The 21693-nt window shown below is 40.8% G+C and overlaps 1 protein-coding gene across 2 annotated transcripts in view; it reads right to left on the bottom strand.

Moving 5' to 3' along the window:
* Positions 1-21693, bottom strand: part of PNPLA8 (patatin like phospholipase domain containing 8) — a 133833-nt gene that overhangs the window by 76599 nt on the left and 35541 nt on the right. The gene's annotated exons all lie outside the window — the stretch shown is intronic.

The following is a 21693-nucleotide window of genomic DNA, read 5'->3' as shown; positions in this document are numbered from 1 at the left end:
GTCTCCATGCTCTGGGATGCTTCCAAGTGTTATGAAACTCAATCACCTAAAAAAGAGACAAGACTCTTTGGAATACGGTAAAGCTTCCAGATGCAGTGGCCTGGGAAATGGTCACTTCGGGCAACAGGGCAGGTCAAGAAAGGAGGGTGGGCCGGGAGTCACAGATGCAGGGCATCTGTGTGGCCTCTACTCAGGCTGCCTCTTTGGCCTCAGTTCCTTCTGTAAAATTTAGCACTTGGGTTTGTTAGACCCTCTTTTAGGTCAATTCCAGCTCTTACATTCAACCCTAGTCCCTGAAAACTTATAAGAATGAAGTTAAAATGATTAAGTTGTTATCTCCAAAAGAAGGATTATTCCACAGCCACTTTCAGAAAATCATGTACATTTATACATTCATTCAACAAACATTGAATTCATTCAACAAGTATGCGCTGCACACTGATCTGGGCACTGGGAAGTGACAATGACAGTGCAGTTAGGGTCAGTGAAATCCATCTTAGGAAAGTGGTAAATAAATCGGTAACTGCTAATTCTCAAACCCTGTTTACATGCCCAAGCCACTGACTGAGACTCTGAAATGCCAGGCAGTGTTCTCTGTTTGATCTAAGGTCCAAAAACTAAGTACACAGCATATCCTTATATATGTTAGAGGGGGTATATCTCAGCGGAACAGAAGGCAGGCGACAGACCGATAATGAACAATTAAGAAATTAAAACACCTCATGGAAAATCACATGCAAAGACTTCAACCAGGGCAATGTGGTGGTCCCTGAGCAGTTGCCTAACCCTGTGGCAGTCAGAGAGGGCTTCTCAGAGGTGGTAACACCAACGCTGAGAACAGAATGACAGGAGGCAGCCTGACATGTGGAAGTGAGAAAAGCACTCCGGGCAGAGAGACCCACAGATGCAAAATACACAACGTATTTGGGTGGGCTCGAGGAGCAAAAAGAAACCAGAGAGACGGAGCATAGCATAGTGTGAGCTGAGGTCAACAGAGGGCTTCACAGACCAGCATAAATCCCTCTCTGCCTTTATTAGAGTTTTTTCCTTAATGTCTAACCTTAATCTCTCTTGTTTTACTTAAAATCGCTTATCCTTTTATCAGATGTAGGGAACACTGTGTCAGGACAACATACACATTTATACATGTTTAAAGACCAATATCCAGGGCTCTCAACCATCCAAGGCTTTTGGGTGCCAACTCTGGTTTCATTATTTGAGACCATATCTATACTAGAAAATAAATGCCAGAAAATATTTAATTTAGAAAAAACAGGTTTCCTACAACATGCTTGTTTGATATGCTTCAGTTTGTGTGGCGTCTGAAGATGCTCAGAGATGCTGCCCTGGGTCACCTTCCTCAGGGGGAGGAGTGGGAGGGACAGAAGGGCCTCCGGGGCCTCCATCTCCCATCTGGGAAATAAGGGGAGGGCTGGAAGGCGCTGTCCGGACTCCTCTCATTTCAAATCTCACTGTCTCCATGAAGGAAAGTTACATTGTATCTGAGAGAGACCAAGGGAGCTAGACATAATCACAAAGGGAGAGAACTGAAGAGAGGAACTAGAATGCAGGTCCTAGAGTGAGGAGAGGTCCAAGGCCCAGGTGCTGCCTTGAATATCCAGGTCAGCTGAGCCTTTGTGTGTTTTGGATCAGACAGGGCACCAAGCCTGGCATTTCAGTGTCTTGGCTAATGACTTAGGAGTGTAAACAGCTTTGAGAATTAGCAGTTGCAGATTTTATTACCACTTTTCTAAGGACATTTCACAGTAGCAATTTAACAACTCTAGAAAGACAAGCAACGTCCACCCCATTCTTTCAGGAGCAGAGACTGCCCACCAAATGGCCATCTCAAAGGGCACCTCCCATGAAGGGGGAAGATGGGGCAAGATGGTGACATCTCCAGCAGCATCTGCTTTGGACCTTCTCCTGCAGAGGACAGATGAACTTTTCCTTCTGAAAACCCACTTAGGCTTATCACCAATGCTAATGTCTTACTTTAATCGTTTGTCTGAGGGGCAAGCTATATTTAAAGAAGAATTTTAATTCTCTAGGATTTTAAAATATACTTCTATTTAAAGATTAAGGTCCATTCCAAAAATAAGATTCCAGATATCACAGAGAAGTAGATGGAAAATTAAGCTGTTGATTGTTAATGTGTCTGCAAGAGACAATCTCAAGTTTACCACGCATGCATCATGCAGTGGACATGAAGGCTTGGAATGGAGTATGTATTTTCCATCCTTATCTGATTTCTAAATAGGCCTGTGACCTTGTGGTAATTTTCTAAACCTCTGAATTGTGGTGGTTTCCTCTGTTAAATTAGAGGGTCATAAAGAAGACATACAGATGGCCAAGTGGCACATGAGAAGTTGCTCAACATCACTTGTTATTAGAGAAATGCAAATCAAAACTACAATGAGGTATCACCTCACAGTGGTCAGAATGGCCATCATCAAAAAGTCTACAAACAATAAATGCTGGAGAGGGTGTGGAGAAAAGGAACCCTCATGCACTGTTGGTGGGAAGGTAAATTGGTACAGCCACTGTGGAAAACAGTATGGAGGTTCCTCAAAACACTAAAAATAGAGCTACCATATGATTCAGCAATCCCACTCCTGGGCATATATCCAAAGAAAACCATAATTTGAAAAAATACATGCACCCCAATATTCACTGCAGCACTATTTACAATAGCCAAGACATGGAAGCAACCTCAACCTAAATGTCCATCAACAGATGAATGGATAAAGAAGATGTGGTACACATAACAATGGACTATTACTCAGCCATAAAGAAGAATGAAATAATGCCATTTGCAGCAACATGGGAGGACCTAGAGATTATCATACTAAGTGAAGTAAGTCATACAGAGAAAGACAAATATCATATGATATCACTTACATGCAGAATCAAAAAAAAAGATACAAATGAACTTATTTACAGAAGAGAAACAGACTCACAGACTTGGAAAACTAACTTATGGTTACCAAAGGGGAAATAATGGAGGGGAAGGATAAATTAGGAGTTTAGGATTAACACATACACACTATTATATACAAAATAATCAACAATGATCAACTGTATAGCACAAGGAACTCTACTCAGTATTCTGTGTTAACCTATTTGGGAAAATAATCTGAAAAAGAATAGTTATATGCTTATGTGTAACTGACTCACTGTGCTGTATACCTGAAACTAACACAACATTGTAAATCAACTATACTGCAATAAATCATATTTTCTCTAAGAAAAAAAAAGGTTGTACTGTACTGAACTGGGTAATGTCTAAGCTCTCAAACTAAGGTTTTGTTATTTTCTTAAAAATCTTGGTACTCCTGAATGAAAAGAGCTGAATTCTGAGTGTAGTGAGAAAAAAAAATTAAATACAAGCATTCTTCTAGATGTGTTTTAAACATAATATACACACATTTTAGTACTTTGAATTCCTTACGTTGTCAGTGTGAATGCTATCAATTTGTGTGCTGGCTATAGTTCTGAATTATAGCCGATTTTTATTTTTAGGCTCCACTGTCGGTCACATCTATCTTGTTTCCCAGTTAGTCCTTCGTCAAAGAAGCAACCTCTAAAAATAGCATGGTTTCTATGGGAACATACTTTATCCCAAAGATTCCAGGAAACACATTTTATCTGAAAAATGAGACCTGCCAGACAATATGTCAAAATCCAGGCCTACAACCCAGATTTCGTATTTTTGAAATAATTTGATTTAAGGCGAGATGTTTAAAATGGGTTGAAAAATTGGTTCCATGAGAAATTTTCCAGCTGAGTTGAATTGGTACAAATTTGCTTTTGACAGTAAGACTTGGAAATCCCATCTTATACTGAGCGTTTTTCTTGAAATAATTAAGCATATGGCTCTATGAGGTTTAGATTCTGTTGTTTTGTATCTCTGTGGCTACAAGCACTTTTGGGTGATCATCTAGCAGATGGCGTAGGAGGAGATGATATTCATTCTTTCTGAAGCAAATGAAAATTTTATCAAGTTGTTACCTATATGTAGTCCATAATGAGTTTGCTTTACAGTTGACAGAGTTTTGGTCCTTTTGAATTCCTGTAGCTGAACCGTAATATGATTTGGGGCTGAATTTGCCCGCAACTGTTGAAGGCATGTTGGTCTCTTTCATCTTTAGGTGTACTAAACCCAACTTCCTTAAAATTATGCTTTGAGGTCTTAGCACAGCTCAAGGTGACTATGAAGTTAGAACAGGAAGTGAGAAGACTGATGTAAGAAAATTTACTTTTGAGAAAAAACGTGCCCTCTTGTGGAAGTTACATCACCAGACGGTCGAGCTTCAAAAGGAACCATATCTCCAAATGGCAGTTACTGAGGGAAGGGAATCTTGGAAAGTGAAAGCCAGAGATATAAATATGTTGAGTTTACTGTTGAGAATATAAAAATCTCACAGAAAGTACTCCACTCTGTCATTCTTATACTGAATATGAAACATTTTGGATACAAGTGTGATAAGAAAGAGCATTGGGAAAAAAATTCTAAGTTTTTCATGTTAATAAGAAAAGTTACTGCAAATAAGTCATTGATAGTGAAAATGAAAGTCTTAGAATACTTTGAATCTGTCTCACCACTAGCTGCAGAGCTACACATCCGTTTGTGGCTCAGATGGTTTATCTGGGTCCTCCATCTTGACTGTTTAACTTTGGAAGACCTCAGTCTAAAGCTTGAGCTCTTTGCCAGTTCATTATTCATCCCATGACCTTTCTTGACTGGAGACTTGATTCTAGCAAACCGTTCTTATTACCTGTTCTGATGTAGATCACCAGCAAATGATCAAAGTGCCTTGCGGCTTCCACGAGCAGCAGATCATAAGAGGAAAACAACAAGTAAGTAGTTTGGGTGTTCATTTAAATGTTTCTGCATAGGAAACAGATCAAGAAATTTCAGTACTTGCCTTTTTTTTAAAATTTATTTTTATTGGAGTATAGTTGCTTTACAATGCTGTGTTAGTTTCTACTGTACAGCAAAGTGAATCAGCTATATGTATACATATATCCCCTCTTTTTTGGATTTCCTTCCCATTTAGGTCACCACAGAGCACTGAGTAGAGTTCCCTGTGCTATACAGTAGGTTCTCATTAGTTATCTATTTTATATATAGTATCAATAGTGTACATATGTCAATCCCAATCTCCTAATTCATTCCACCACCCCGCTTCCCCCCTTGGTATCCATACGTTTGATCTCTACGTCTGTGTCTCTTTTTCTGCTTTGCAAATAGGATCATCTATACCATTTTTCTAGATTCTGTATATATGTGTTAATATACGATATTTGGTTTTCTCTTTCTGACTTATTTTACTCTGTATGACAGTTTCCAGGTCCATCCACGTCTCTACAAATGACCCAATTTCATTCCTTTTTATGGCTGAGTAATAGTCTCAGTACTTGGTTTTTTAAATTAATCTATTTATTTGTTTGTTGAGTTTTTGAATTTTATTTTTTTATACAGCAGGTTCTTATTAGTTACCCATTTTATACATATTAGTGTATATATGTCAATCCCTATCTCCCAGTTCATCCCACCCCGCTTCCCCCCTTGGTATCCATACATTTGATCTCTACGTCTGTGTCTCTTTTTCTGCTTTGCAAATAGGATCATCTATACCATTTTTCCAGATTCCATATATATGTGTTAATACACGATATTTGTTTTTCTCTTTCTGACTTATTTCACTCTGTATGACAGTTTCCAGGTCCATCCACATCTCTACAAATGACCCAATTTCATTCCGTTTTATGGCTGAGTAATAGTCTCAGCGCTTGGTTTTCATGAGCAAAAGTTTCCAGGGGATGGTGGTCGTAATGGTAAGGTCCTGAGAGCAAGGAAAGTGATGATCCAACTCCTCCCTTCCCTATGAGTTTATCTCAATGCATTTAAATACTTATAGCATGATTCTGAGAGGTAACTAAAAAAGGATGGCATTGTATGTTTATGATATATCTTTGTGTACATTATAGAGGTAGAAGTGGCATTGACGCTTTGATGACCTAGTTCCTGTCAGGGAATTTGTTGGGTCTTTAGACATGCAATTTAACTTACTTCTCATAACATCCTTACAAAATAGATCTCATTCCCATATTTGTGACTGAAGAGGCAACTTCAGTGTTAATTATTTGTCCCATTATTAGCCAGCTAATAACCTATTTCCAAACGTCACACTGCCTTGGCAGTTGTGTCCATTTAAACCAGTGGGACCTGATAAATTATTTAAGTTTTCCTTTCTTTAAGGTCATATCAAACTTAAATCTTGTTTGCTTGGACTTGAGGACTACCAAAATTTTAAAACTAAGTCAGTAGTATGGCATTTGTTGTTCATAAGTCACATAAAACTATTTTGTTTCATACAAAAAGTGTACAGGCATTATGCATTATATATATATATATGTGTGTGTGTATATATATATATACGTATATATATATATAGTTTGCTAAAATGCATATTTCAGCACATAAAGCTTAGATTGTTATGGAAATTATATTTCTAAGTTACAATAGAATCTTATTTGAGGGTAGTCAATGAATGTGACAGGTCCAATATAATTTTTCATAAATGAAAATTTAGTTATTCTAAGAAGATTCCAGAGCAGCAGAAGAAAAATTCTAAGATATTTAGACGTTCACTGTGGAATAACTTCTCCCTCAGATACAAACGCTCAGACTCTGCTTCTGGCCAGGTGGGCAGCAGATACGTGAGGAAAATGGACACAGATCCTTCCGGAGAGAAAAGTCTGACCTGTTGATGCCTGGGTCTAATACCATCTGATCAAAGGTCTGAAAAAGTTTGCTTTTAATTGTAGGATATTTATTAAATGCTTAATAATGCAACAACAATTTTATGTCACATAACTGTGTATCTGCCCTATGTAGACTAAGGAGAAAGCGGTAAATAATGTCTTTTTGCTTTTGTTGTTTCGCCTTAAGAATCATAACTTTATGTGGCTTTTTTTTTTTTCAGTTATAAAGCTGTCTCAAATGCACTGGCTCATTTCATTTTCCAGTGACAAAGGCAGTGTGACCCTTTGCATTTCATAGCCAGAGCTCCGTGAGGCCAGGAGACTTATACACACCCTAAGAGCAACCAAATGGCCAAGTGACACTTAGATGCAGGAAAGCACATTGCCAAGCAGTCTGCCTCTCTGCTATATGATCACTATCCCTTATGCATCCGTACCTGAAAAACTTAAGTGAAAACTAAACAGAACCCACCCCCGAACCCCAACTTTTTACCAAAATGTAACATACCAGTCCAGGAAAAGTTTCAGAGTTTGGAAGAAGAGTGCAGGTAATATGTATATTATATGCTGCTCTTTCCCCCAAAGCTGTTCACAGGAAAAAAAAAAAAAATATATATATATATATATTTTTTTTTTAATTTTAATTTTATTTTTTTTTTTGCAGTACGCAGGCCTCTCACTGTCGTGGCCTCTCCCGTTGCGGAGCACAGGCTCCAGACACGCAGGCTCAGCGGCCATGGCTCACGGGCCCAGCCGCTCCGCAGCATGTGGGATCCTCCCGGACCGGGGTACGAACCCGCATCCCCTGCATCGGCAGGCGGACTCCCAACCACTGCGCCACCAGGGAAGCCCAGGAAATATTTTAAAGTGTCTGATATACCTTCTTCCAATAATTACATGTGATTTACATGGTCTTCTCTGCGGTATCTCAAACTGGACTTTCTGACAATAGGATGGACAGCTTTTACAGATCTGAGATGAACGAGTGTTGGGTGTATATGGACCCTGCCTTTATTTAAAATTTATTTTGTTCATCATCAATTTTTTTGCATTAATTTTGATTTTTTAAAAATATCGCATTAGACTACTATTTATTTTGATGACTGAGTCTCTAGCCGTTCCTTAATCTTTATGCCAGAGGCTAATATGTCTTATGCTCATCCCCGCCCTGGTAGGTGAGTTTAGACATACCTGTGAATAGAATGCCTGAGTGCAGTTACAAGTTTTATATACAGGCAGTCTTATTTTTGTCATTTTGTTTCACTCTCTCTGTCTCTTCAATATCTTTGGGTAATTAAGACGAGTCTCTGACAGTACTTATTGGGTACCCAGTTTTAGGCTTGTAAACAGTGGGCTGGGATGGCAAAACAAGACTATTCATGTGCAGTTGCTGTGCAGTTTCAATATATCCATTCTAATTTTGTAAAACTTTTGATTTAGGGGTTTATGGTCTTCTAAGCATTTCGTGGTGAAATATGGAGCCGATCAATACAACCGCCCTGTCAAACGCTTCCAACATAGACCTGGGCCGCGACAGGCACTGCAGGATGATTCTCATAACACTCTGCGGCGCGGTTCTGCTGGGAGGTGCTGCAGGAGCTATTACGATGTCTTGTATGACGCCAAGAAGGAACAGCCAATCAGTGATTGCCACCATCGTTCTCAACATCATAGTGCTACACTCCATCCTCCTGGTCAGCCTTCCCTTTCGCCTCAGCTAGTATATAACAGTCGTCTGGGAGTTTGGATTCTTCACCTGCCGATTGGTTAGCAGCATAATATATGGTCATATGTACTTCACCTTAGCTTGCTTTCTTTTTTTTTTTTTGCAGTACGCGGGCCTCTCACTGTTGTGGCCTCTCCCGTTGCTGAGCACAGGCCCGGGACACGCAGGCTCAGCAGCCATGGCTCACGGGCCCAGCCACTCCGCGGCATGTGGGATCTTCCCGGACCGGGACACGAACCCGTGTCCCCTGCATCGGCAGGCTGACTCTCAACCACTGCGCCACCAGGGAAGCCCCCACCTTTGCTTTCAATGTGGCCATCATCATACTCCGATTGCTCATGTATTTTAAGAAACTCCAAATGCAGCAGTTCCAAAAGTACCATGCGGTGGTTTTAAGCATGATTATTTGGATGGTGGGTGGTGTCATTTTTTTTGCCAATATCTTTTTTACAATATGGCACCCATCCAAGTTACTCAGAACAACGATGCTTTGAGTTCTACAGAGACCTCAACCACAGGGAATGCATTATCTTGAACTACTCTACGATCATCATTATGATGACAACGGTTGCGACCCTCTTTCTGATACAGATGGGGGTTATAGTTCAACTGGTAAAGACTCTTTGGCCCGACATGTGGGCCCATCAAGAATGCAGAGCTCAAATCCAGAGCTTCTTCTTCCTCTTCGTAATAGTGGTCTGTTTTGTACCCCACCATGCCTTCCGGGTACATTTCATTCAACATTATTCAGAGATAGAAAATTCTGAGTTAGTTCTTTATAATGAAATTTTTGTTGCTTTAACTACTGCTTGTTGCCTGGATATGCTGTGTTTCGTAGGGGGTGTTATCCACTAAATACTCCTATGTTACTTGCTTTGTAATCAGTTTTTCGCTATTGTGATAAAATAATTTTGATTTAGTGGGCGCTTCCATGACTTCGAAATTTTTCAAATTCTTGCTCTTAATCATCATCACAATTATTTTTCCATGAAAAGGTAATGAAGATTGATTGTTTCCCTCTTCTCGGAGAACTGTTATCAGTTCTTCATTAATGAAGAACATGTTTGACCACCTTAACTCTACACACGTTGACCCCGACCATCCAGACTCAACCCCTACCTCTTTTTTCTTGCGCTGTTTACTTCTGCTAAGCACAGCTATTGCCTTTCCCCATGCACTCTCCAGGCTGTTCTCCTCTTTGCATTTACTCCCACTGAGCTTTGATCGTAGAACGTTGTTTCCCTCTATTGCTAAATTATTCTTCAAAGTCCAGAGAACCTGAAGATAAAGATTCTACAGAAGCCTTAACTTATTCAACTTATCCTCAACTTCTTGAAAATTTCTGATAGCCAGGAAAGCTATGGCCGCTGGCTGTGGTATGTGTAGGAAAGGATTAGCTCAGATAGTCAAGAGACGTAGAGGAAATTCTTTCGGGACTGACGGGGTACTGATGTGGTTTGATTCTGATTAAGGTAGAGAAGGTAGTCAGGAAGCCGAGGTTACATCCCAGATCTACCTTCCCAGACATGGATCCGTGAAGCAGGAAAAGAAATAGGAAAAAGTGGAAGCCAGCTGGACTTAGTTTAAGCATGATGACAGACTGTTTTAGAGCCATGCCTTTCAGACTGTGGGACTGTCCTTAAGCTGGTTCAAGGCATCCTATATGACCAAGTAGTTTTATACAATTAAAATCAACACTGGTATCAGTTAAAGTCAATAAAACAACCAAGACAACCAACTCAGAACTCAGATTCTACTTAGCAAGTACAGACATTGATACGCCCTTATGCTTTGCTTTGCGTATAATTACGCTCCATAAAGAGGACTTACCACTTCTTCCAGCTCATTCTGGATTTTGGAGAAAACTGAAAAAATGCACCAATAATTACAAATGTACATGTATCTTGAAATTGGCTTTTGAGTTTCCATTTCCACATGATTTTCTACTGGGTCTATCAGGCAGAAAGTCAAATAGATTACTTGAAAAGGAGGGAAAATGGTACCCCCTGCACCAGGGAGAAATGATGCAGTATCTAGAGTTCACCATACTGTAAGGTCATCATCATAAACCTGTTATATGGGGACAATCTTTTTTTTTTTTCTTTTCTTTTTTGGTTGCGTTGGGTCTTCATTGCTGCGCGCGGGCTTTCTCTAGTTGTGGCAAGCGGGGGCTACTCTTCGTTGTGGTGCGCGGGCTTCTCATTGCGGTGGCTTCTCTTGTTGTGGAGCTCGGGCTCTAGGTGCGTGGGCTTCAGTAGTTGTGGCACACGGCTCAGTAGTTGTGGCTCATGGGATCTAGAGCACAGGCTCAGTAGTTGTGGTGCACGGGCTTCGTTGCTCTGTGGCATGTGGGATCTTCCTGGACCAGGGCTTGAACCCATGTCCCCTGCATCAGCAGGCAGATTCTTAACCAGTGCGCCACCAGGGAAGCCCGACAATCCTTTTTTTTTAATGCATTTGCTTTTGAGCAGTAGTCTTCAGAGTGTGAGTGGGAATAATAATAATTTAGTGGAATGCAGAAATAGTAGTAGAAATTTATTTCTATTTATTTTCTATTAAAATATAGTATGTTGTGCTGATATTCATAAAGGAACTATAGCAATGCATGGGTATAAACTATGAATAGTACTTTATGGGGATGTATACAAATTTTTTTTAATGATAAGGATGTAAGATCAAAATAACCTGAAATCCACTGTTCCTGAAGACCATTCAAGCAATGACAATATTCTCTCTCAAAAGGTTTTTCTCTTAGGGATAAGACTGCTCTTTGTTTAGTGAAGTATCTTGATGAAATGTAACGAAATGTAACTATCAAGATAATATAGAAAAAAACATATCAGGTATTACTATCAGATACCTGATGCATGTATTCGTACAGACCATCTATTATTGCCCTTGTCAAACTGCCTTATAATTATCTGTCTGTATGTAATTATCTCTTATACTCCCCACACTTCAGACCATGAGATACCTGAGAGCAAGGAATGGGTCTTATCTGATTGTATATATTTAATCCTACCCTACAAATCAAACCACTCTTGAAGCTAGAAAAGGGTGGAATCAGATACTGGGGACTGGATATTGTGAAATCTGGAATTGTGAATTCTGTCCTCAAGGAGTAATCACCTGTTCATGAGCCCTCTGCCTAGGGCGGAAGCTGCTCACACAACAGATAATAAACCAGTGACCTCAGAAATCTGGTCAGATGGAGGTTTGTGCAAGTGTCTCCCAACCTGGATGATGATAAACATTGGTATTTCAGAGTGAAAATTACTGAGATGGAGAGTACTCTAGATTTCAGAGATTAACCAGATCAAGGATAGATCTTCTGATTAATTGATTTACTGATAATTTTCTTTTCCTCTCAACCAGTTATTTTGCCCCTTGATAGCAAATAAATCTTCAATAAAACTCTGTGCATAAAAAGTTACTATTAAGTCCTCCATTTATAAGGAACTACAACAAAGATAAACTCTCTATCTACTTTACTAATACTAAACCCAGAATCTTCAGTCTTAGAAAGGGGCTATCAGCTGGATCAACTCCTCTGAGCTGATCCAGTCAAGGTCCCACGAGGAAATGATGTTCCACACAAATCAGGATAATTCAAGGATAACTCAATGATGAGAACTAGTTATAAAGAAGTGGATACAATGCAGGGAAACCAGAAACAATGGTATTCCAGGGCTAGTAACCGTAGCGCTGCCACTATCCCTATGCCCAAAATGGTAAACAGGGAGAGTGGTGACCAAAAGCTGGAAATAGGAGTAACATGGAGTGAGCTGCTTTGAAAGAAGCTCTGACCTTGGGCTGACAAATCCATCATCTCAAGGCAAAGCTGCAGAAAATAAACCAGTGGAATAAATACCACCATCTTATTGTTCTCCATCCCTCCAATGTTTTGGTGATGTTCTCTGTTGGCTGAATTCACCAGAAGCCAGAAGGCAAGGAAGACTGTTGAGGAGGTTCATACACGTCGGCTTCTCTGGGCGGACAGCAGGGTAGAGAATCATGGAGAAAAATGGTGACAAACCCCGGCTTTCAAAAATATTCCTTAATGAGGTCATTGCTCCTCAAACAGAAGCAAAAAGCAGAGATCAAACTTGGTAGTAAGATGTGATTTAAAAAAGAAAACAAAGATGATAAAATATAAGCTGGCACATTTCAAGGAATAAGCAACAAAAACATTTCAGAAATGAAGGTTCTATTGAAAAACCTCATAAAAGAGAACTGAACTGTTTAAAACATAGTAAAGAACCTGGAGATCAGGATCAGTAAAAGCAAACATGATTATATGAAAAAATTTTTTTAAATTGAGAAGAATTAGCATGACAATGATGGTTGAGGAACACAGCAAGGGAGTTCTAATACACACATTGGTATCTTCTTATTAGTTGTTATTTCATCTTTTTTTACAAATACACTTTTGCTGGGTATAGAATTCTAGGTTGACAGTTCTTTTCTTCCATTATCTTCTCGCTTAGAGCTTTGGTTTCAGGATAATTCTGTCCTCATAAAATGAGTTTGGAAATAGTCCTCCTCTATTTTCTGGAAGAGTCTGAGAAGGATTGGCATTAAGTCTTCTCTAAATGTTCGCTGGAATTCACTTTTGAAGTCATCTGATCCTGGATTCTTCTTTCTTACAATGTTTTTGATTACTGATTTCATTTCTTTACTTATAGATCTGTTGAGATTGTCCCTTTCATCTTGAATCATTTTATGTAATTTGTATGTTGGTGGGAATTTATACTTCCTCTAAGTTATCCAAGTTATTAGTGAACAATTGTTCATAGTATTCTCTTAAAATCCTTTTTTATTTCTGTAAGCTTGGTAGTAATTTCCCCACTTTCATATCTGATTTTGTGTATTTGTGTTTTCTCTCTTATTTTCTTTGTCAGCCTAGCTAAAGGTAAGTCAATTTTTGTTATCTTTTCTAAGAATCAACTTTCAGTTTTGTCGATTCTCTCTGTTCTTTATCTTTGTCCACTGTAAATTTCATTATTTCCTGCCCTTTACTAGCATTCATTGTAATTTTACCTGGTTGGATGTTGGATATTTCTGTATTTTTGTCAATATTCTTGAGCTTTCTTCTGGGTTGCAGTTTGATCCTTTAAGGTGTTGTTTTGAAGATCTGTTGGCAGGTCCAGAGCAGTATTCCATCTATTTATTTCACGCTATTCAGGCAAGATCTTCTTGAGTACTATACCTAATGTCTCATAAATTATTAAATTCTTCAATCTGTCTGGTGGGAACATGTACTATTTCCAACCCTACGTGAGCAATGGGCACAATTCCCACTAATCCTCTTATATTCTTCCTTCCCTAGACAGATCAGTATTCAGCTGAATACGCAGGAGGGGGTGGTTATATAAATGCCTGGAGTTCTCTCTCTGCTTTGCTCTCTCCTTTCTGTTACTCTGCTCTGAAAATTCTAGCTGCCTGGATTCTCAGCTCAGCCTCCTCAACCCAGGAATTCTGCCTGGTTCCACCTGGGTTCTCCCTCCCTGTGTGGCAAGCTAGAAACTGACAAGGCAGTAAACTGAAGCCGTCATAGGGTTCATCTCCTTTATTTCCCATTTCTCACTGATCACTGCCCTTCTTTACCTGATGCCCATCCAATGTCTTAAAAACCACTGTTACACGTATTTTTTCAGTTTCTTTTTATTGTTCCAGGTAGTATGTTAAATCTGGTCTCTATTATGCCATCTTGGCCAGAATCACAGGAATTTAATATATGACAACATGTCATAGCTATGCATGACCTTCTTTCTTATTCTATGGGCTGAGCAATTTGTCTCAGATGATATCATGGTGCTAAGATGACCTACATATAGATGCCGTAATAAAATTTTGTTTCCTTCTTTTATTGATCAATCACTGAATCATCCGTGTAAAAGGATATCAGCATTGATCATCTGAAAACATTTCAGTCACGTAATTCTTTTCCCTTGCCCATGCCCCCTCCTATCTCCCCTGCATTCCTTCTCCACCATCTCCATTCAATTCTTAACAGAGATAGGAATTTTTGTGAAAAGCTACTTTTGCAAGTTTTAGGTAGATTGGACTTCCGCACAGGTTTGCTAATCAAAATATTTTAGAGTTATATCTTTGCATGACAAAAGATAACGGTTACTGAACGTTCACCATAAGCTGGAGACTGCTCTAAGCATTTTATATCTTGTAAGTCATTGAATCCACACAGCAGTCATTAAATAGGTTCTGTTATTAGCTCCAGTAAAGACTACAGAGAGGTTAAGAAACTTGCTTAAGGTCACAAAGACTACCATATCTAATACTGTTTTATGGGGATTTCACAGAAAAGTGTGTGTGTTGCGCAGAGGGAGGAGGACAAATTAGCTAGAAAAAGGCTTAATGTAATAAGCTTTATTTATTCACAAATTACTGACCACACAGAGCAAGGGTAATCCTGATTGTGCTATTATTCAAACCTAAGCTATTGTGCACAAGGCCGATTGTTTCCTGGGGATTCACCAATTCCGTGGATCACAACGCTGCTCCTGATTGACCTGTCAACAGAGGTAATGAGTCTTCTCTTTCCATCTTGCCATCCTAAAAGCTGAACTCTTGATTTTCCCTCCAGGTCTGATCCTCCTTTCACATCCCTCATTCATGTGAAAAACATCATTCACTCGCCCAAACTTGAAACTCAGGAGATTTCTATAATTTCTCCTACCTGCTCCCTACGAAGCATCCCTGAGTCCCATTCATAACTACGCGAGTCTGTCTCTTTCACACTGCACTTCTGGTCTCTGCCTTCACTGAGGTCTTTAGCCCTCCTCTCCTGGGTTGCTCCAACAGTCCCCTGTCTATTACCTCCTGGCCCCCCTCCCAACCACATTTGCTTCAACTGCCAGGCTGATGTCGCAGTGGTTTTCCTACTATTGAAAACTTTTTATGTCAACCACGGATTGTAAATCCTCCCACTTTAAACTTTGAGAAGCTTGACACTGTTTTCACATGGAGACCACATGTACTATCTTGCTTATGGGACCTTCTGTGCTCCAGTCACAGTTGCCCTTTCCAGGCTCATCATGACCCCACGTGGATCCTTGATTTCAGGCAGATCATCACATTCACAGTTCTATGTGTCCAACTCTATCATCTCTGTGACGTGGCACAGCCTGTTTTCTCCACCTTGAAGTCACGTTCCTCCCTCGTCCTCCCTTCATCCCAATGGCCTCACTTCTATGGTCCACGCTCAACTCTACCTTACCTTCTGCCTCCAGTTCCTTTATGGAGAGCAGAGGGAGTAATTAATTATTTTATATTTCTTTTGCAAAGGCTCATGGACCACATCCCATGATGCCCCTTCCTTGTTTCCAGACTGAGTTATGAACCTTCTCATTAATTAATTCCCCTATTATCCTATGCAGACCTCTATCATAGCAACTTTCCTCTGGCATGCTAAGACACGGTGCCAGAGACTGAGAGCAGAGAAGAAACTAAACGATATTTCTTTCTGTCTTATGTTTTCATTATTCTCAGAGCCTTAATTTTGTATTTAGTGGGAAAAGAGAATATTATTATTCAGATGACATTTAAGTTGGTATCAAAATCTGGAATTTTTTATCTAAAGGAGATAGGGAAAATTAACAAAAATGTGCATATATTTCTCCTAGATAGACTAGTTTGTTTCTATCTCTAGCTCAAGTAATGAACTGAAAGTAAATCCCTAAACTATTTCTTTTCTTTATAGCCTAATTACCTCTACCAGATCGCTTGCATTTAAAAATAGGAGTTCTGTGTATCCTCACTAAGGAGTTTATAAATGTGTCAAGAATATCTGCTATTTCCAAATGCACTAATTTGCCAACTAAGTTTTGAGTGTTTATGTGCAAGTGGTGAGGCCAGGTGCCAGAGAGAACCGCAAGAGGAAGAGAGTAAAGTGAAGATAATTCAGCAATTCAGCTACCCAGTTCCTCTCCTCTGGGTTTTCATGTATATTCAGAGATCCAGAGAACCTACAAGTAAAACAGTAAGGTGCTGATAAACCTATGACCCAAGAAAAAAACTGAATACTATAGATAGCGCTGCACAAGGACCAAAAAAAAGGCAGGGCAGGGCAGGAAAGAGCGCTTTGAATGAAACTTGAAAGATAATGTCAAATACATACAAGAAGCAAAACAAACTACTACTAGATCCTTCAGGAGTAACCCTCTCAGGGGGTCTTTGGCATTTCTAACTTACACTCTCCTATAATCAAATATAAATATATTTTCTTTTAAATAACATTTTCAGAGTGCACTTGTCCTTGAAGTCCATACTAGGAAGACCCAAATCAAAAGCTCATCAAGTTTCTGTTTCAAAGCCTCAACAGTCAAGCTTTTTGCAATTAGTAGGAATGATGTTTAAAAACTTGGGCTTCCCTGGTGGCGCAGTGGTTGAGAGTCCTCCTGCCGATGCAGGGGACACGGGTTCGAGCCCCGGTCCGGGAAGATCCCACATGCTGCGGAGCAGCTGGGCCCGTGAGCCATGGCCGCTGAGCCTGCGCATCCGGAGCCTGTGCTCCGCAACGGGAGAGGCCACAACAGTGAGAGGCCCGCGTGCCGCAAAAAAAACCCAAAACCCTCAATTTCACCTATTGCCTTGCATGTCTTGAACACTGGTAAATGTCTGTGATCATTTGAGAATAGATTGAAGCTTCTTTTTGTAGCAGTGATGTTTTTCCTTAAATAGTAAAATCACTATGTGAAGACTTTGAAACATGTGCATGAACAGTTGTGGCACCTACTAAACGCTTCCTGTACGTGCTGCACAATAACATCTTTCTGGGTTAATACGAGAAATTTCATTAAAAAAAATTTCCAAGTGCTGCACATGGGTTGGAGTACAGGAAGCAACTATAGGGTTAAGAGATGCAATTGACCTTTGTAGACAGGATCCTTATTCCCATAATGGACCAAGTAGATGAGCAGAATTACCTGCAAGAAAATTTCTGAACAGCACCTTACAATCAAGGGTATATATCAAGGGTACGTATTGTCTGTACACTTCACCTTCTGGTGTTATAGGAGTGGTATATATTTTTGAAAACTGCTATTTCACCAGGGTTAGGTTGTCAGTAAATTGACTCTTAGGTTCAACCCAATAGTTGGCACAGAGGAAGAGGTTCCTAAACAGGAAAGTTCTGGCACCTGTGTTGCTGCCAACGTGAGTCCAAAGGAAAACTTTGGTTCCCCAGAGGTTTATCAGATGGCTTTCTGGGGGAACCTATGAGAAGAACTGGGATAAAAAAAGCTAAAGCTTGTGAAATGGGCTCCAGAAATTATGTGACTGTTAGCCTAAAATCAAGAAATAGTTACGTTAAAAAAAACAAACTGCGAATGGAGCAGTGCATGGTGGGAGGTGTGCTCCCAGGCTACTCAGAACCAGGACAGACACGAGCAGGGAATGTTGGTAATCAGAGTTGTATTTGTCTTTCTCCAGCAAACCAGAGAAATAAAAAGTTCGTGAGAAAGATGCCACCTTAGAAGAACAGAGTGACCCATGTGAAACTTGCTTAAAACAGGGAATTAAACTGGAAGTTACACACACGACTTGTACTCCAAGTATAGATATTACTAGTGAGTTCACCCCCATAAAAATGGGTACAAAGTAATTCCCAGGCCAAGTCAGCCACTCACCCTGTCTATTACCCTCCGAGGAGGGGTGATGAGAAAACACTCATCCTGGGGCAACGGGGAAAGGAAGTTAGACCACTGGAAAGGCAGTAGCTAAGGAAGCCTCAGAAGCACCATCTCTAAAAATTATCTGCTGCAGGAAATTAAAGAAAACTTGAGGAAAGTTTGATTTCTAAGCAAAGTTAAGAATCATAAAGTTATATAGGGAAGGCAATAATCACAGGGGAGGCTGTGACGAAAATTCAGCAGGTTAATATCCAGTCAACATGGTTGACTGAGCTGGCGCAGAAAGATGCCCAGTTTAGGTCTAAATAAAATACTGAATAAAATAACTCAATTTTTTAATTTCAACAACTTTTAATTTACCTGAAAACAAAAGGAAAGAAATACCTAGGACAGAGAAGCAAAAGAGGAAATTGAAGTCATAGGGGTGAGCTGACCGGAGCAGAAAGATTTCATTGGAGTGTTAGAATGGAAAACAAGCCGTAACAGATGTGGCTGGGATTCTGATATCTACTTCCCTGTAGGTCCACATACTACGGGGTTGAGAGTCCATAATTCACAGTTAGCTCCAACTACTTGTATACTGCTGGAAATAAAGGTGGGCTGTACCATTTCTGAAACGGAACTATAAACATTTGCCCTCCAACTGGTTTAGTGGCAGGAGTGAGGTGCTTGCCATCCATAGGAATTCTACTTGGGTAAAAAGTCACTGATGAGAAATTCAAGTCCGAGAATTGTGCTAGTCATAAATATGGATTTGGATTTTCAGCTAAGGGAAACAGGAAATCTAAGCTGAGAAATTAACATACATATTGTCTGGTGGTCTAAATATTGATGGGCCAGGGAAAGGCACATGGGACATCATTGTGTAGCTATGCTTCCACAGTCCTGTCACAGGGGCTCATACTAAAAGCAATCCCTGCTGGATGCAAACTATTATATATAGAATGGATAAACAACAAGGTCGTGCTGTACAGCACAGGGAACTATATTCAATATCCTGCGATAAACCATAATGGAAAAGAATATGAGGGACTTCTCTGGTGGCGCAATGGTTAAGAATTTGCCTGCCGATGCAGGGACATGGGTTTGAGCCCTGGTCCGGGAAGATCCCACATGCCGCGGAGCAACTAAGCCCATGCGCCACGACTACTGAGCCTGAGCTCTAGAGCCCGCGAGCCACAACTACTGAGCCTGCGTGCCGCAACTACTGAAGCCCGCACCCTAGAGCCCATGTTCTGCAACAAGAGAAGCCACTGCAATGAGAGGCCTGCACACCGCAACGAAGAGTAGTCCCCGCTCGCCACTAGAGAAAGCCCGCACGGAGCAGAGAAGACCCAACACTGCCAAAAATAAATAAATAAAATAAATTAAAAACAGAAAAGAATATGAAAAAGAATACATACATACATATAACTGAATCACTTTGCTATACAGCAGAAATGAACAAAACATTGTAAATCAACTATACTTGAATAAAATTTTTTAAAAAGCAATCCTTGCTAAAAATTAACTCACAAGAAAAGTCACAAACACCAAAAAAACAAAAACAAAAAAATCACCATGAAGAACAGTCAGCTGACCCAATGCATTGGGTAGACTTGTATCCTAAGAGTAAGAGAAAACAAAGTAAGCTGAAAAACGTTAAGGTAAGCATAAATGATAGAATTCACACGGCATGAAAAGGAGAGTATGCTTTTTTAAAGTTACTTTAAAAATTTCCTGATATAAATTCTGCAAATGACATAATGAAGTAAAACACACACAGAGACGTGCACACACACCGAGGTTTTACAAGACGAAGAAAGATGGGCCAGAAGAACTGTCCCAGGTTGGAGAAGTGCAAGGAGAGGACAACTAAATGTCATGTCCCGGACCAGGAAACGTTCATTCTTAGGAAAACGGAAAAGATCTGTACGAGGTCTACAGTGTAGTTAACACTTTATCAACGTTAGCTTCCTGGTTTCAATAATTATACCATAATTATGAAAGATGCCAAGCTAAGGGGAGAGCGTATGGTAGCTCAGGGTACTACTTTTGCAATTTTCTTGTAAGTCTAACTTGATTTCTAAATGATTTTTTTCAAAAGAAGAGCAGAGGTAGGCGCAGGAGAATTTGGAGAGACCGGCTGGCCTGGACCTTGGAGAGCCCTCCGCTCCAATCCGAGGCACACAGGTTCATTCCTGTACGCGGTGAGCAGCCGCGGCAGAGACAGGGCGGAATCTGCGCGAGCGAGCGCACGTTGGAGGCGGAGGGGAGAGGCTGGGGGCGCCCAGTCGGGAGGAGGCAGCAGGGAGGGTACGAACTTCGGCGCCAACTGCTCTGTAACCGCTGCCCAGGTCTGCGCGCTGGAGTCGCGGTCCTCGGGTGGGGGGGACAGGGCTCGCGGGCAGCCGGATGGGTGGAAGGAAACGTTGACGCCCTCCGCTTCCCCGCCCATCCTGGTATCCATCCTCTGCCTGGTCTTTCAGCGGGACCAGCCGAGGCAGAGGCGGCCTGGCAGCCCGGCGCCCCCTCTCCACTCCCACCCCCCGCCCCGGTCCTGCGGGGCGCCCCAGGGACTTGGACTTGGCTGAACTCACCCCGCTGAAACTCAGGCCTCGGTAAGGGAGGTGATTTACAACCCCCTTTAGTTCGTGTTCTTGAAACACCCCAATCTAGCAACCACAGGAGGAGCCCACACCCGTTGCTGGATGGAGTCTGCTTGTGGTCACTCCTTTGTTTCACACTAGTGTCCGCTGTCACACACGCAGTCAGATCCGCAGCTAAATGACCCTGACACCCGTGAATAGGGCGTTTGGGCCTCACTGATTTAACAACTGCGGAAAGTTTATGTCTTGGCCCAGAGCACACTAGTGGCCTCGTTCTAAAAATTAAATCTCCTTGGCATGGACCCAAGAAAGATCCATGAGCGTGTTCATAGACAACTAACACGTGTGCACACAGAGAGGACACTCCATTGTACTGCAGGCAAACAAAACTAAGAAACTGTGACTCCTAACAGTTCTTTTTTTTTTAGAAGCTAATGCTTTCTTGCCGGTTCAGTCCCAGGAAATCTAGAGTGAAGGACAGTGGGTGCATTACCGAGCTGGCCATAGTTTTGCAAAACACGCAACTGGTTGCTCATCTTACGGAACACCTTTTTAAAAAAAAATGTTCATTTTTTTATGCAATTTTAAAAGGTTACTTCCTATTTACAGTTATTAAAAAATATTGGCTATATTCCCCGTATTATACAATACATCCTGGAGCCTGTCATGCACCCAACAGTTTGTACCTCCTATTCTGGTAACCACTAGTTTGTTCTCGATATTTGTGAGTCTGCTTCTTTTATGTCTTATTTTGCTTCAGAATTATTGGGAGAGAAAGATACTACGGCTGCTGCAAGCATTTACCACAGTGCCCAGCCTGAAGAGTTCTTCAGAGACCCTGGCTTCTCTCTCTCCAGAAGAGGGGAAAGTGCATAATCCGGTATTGCTGAAGGAAAACTTCTGCAGTGCGTAAGATGCTGCTTGAATGAATAAAGAACATTATTTAAATTTCCTTTGA

The sequence above is a fragment of the Pseudorca crassidens genome, chromosome 8 (assembly GCF_039906515.1).
Source record: "Pseudorca crassidens isolate mPseCra1 chromosome 8, mPseCra1.hap1, whole genome shotgun sequence".
Classification (NCBI taxonomy): Eukaryota; Metazoa; Chordata; class Mammalia; order Artiodactyla; family Delphinidae; genus Pseudorca; species Pseudorca crassidens.
Note: the sequence above shows the minus strand (reverse complement) of the source record. Positions and strands in the feature narration are given on the sequence as shown.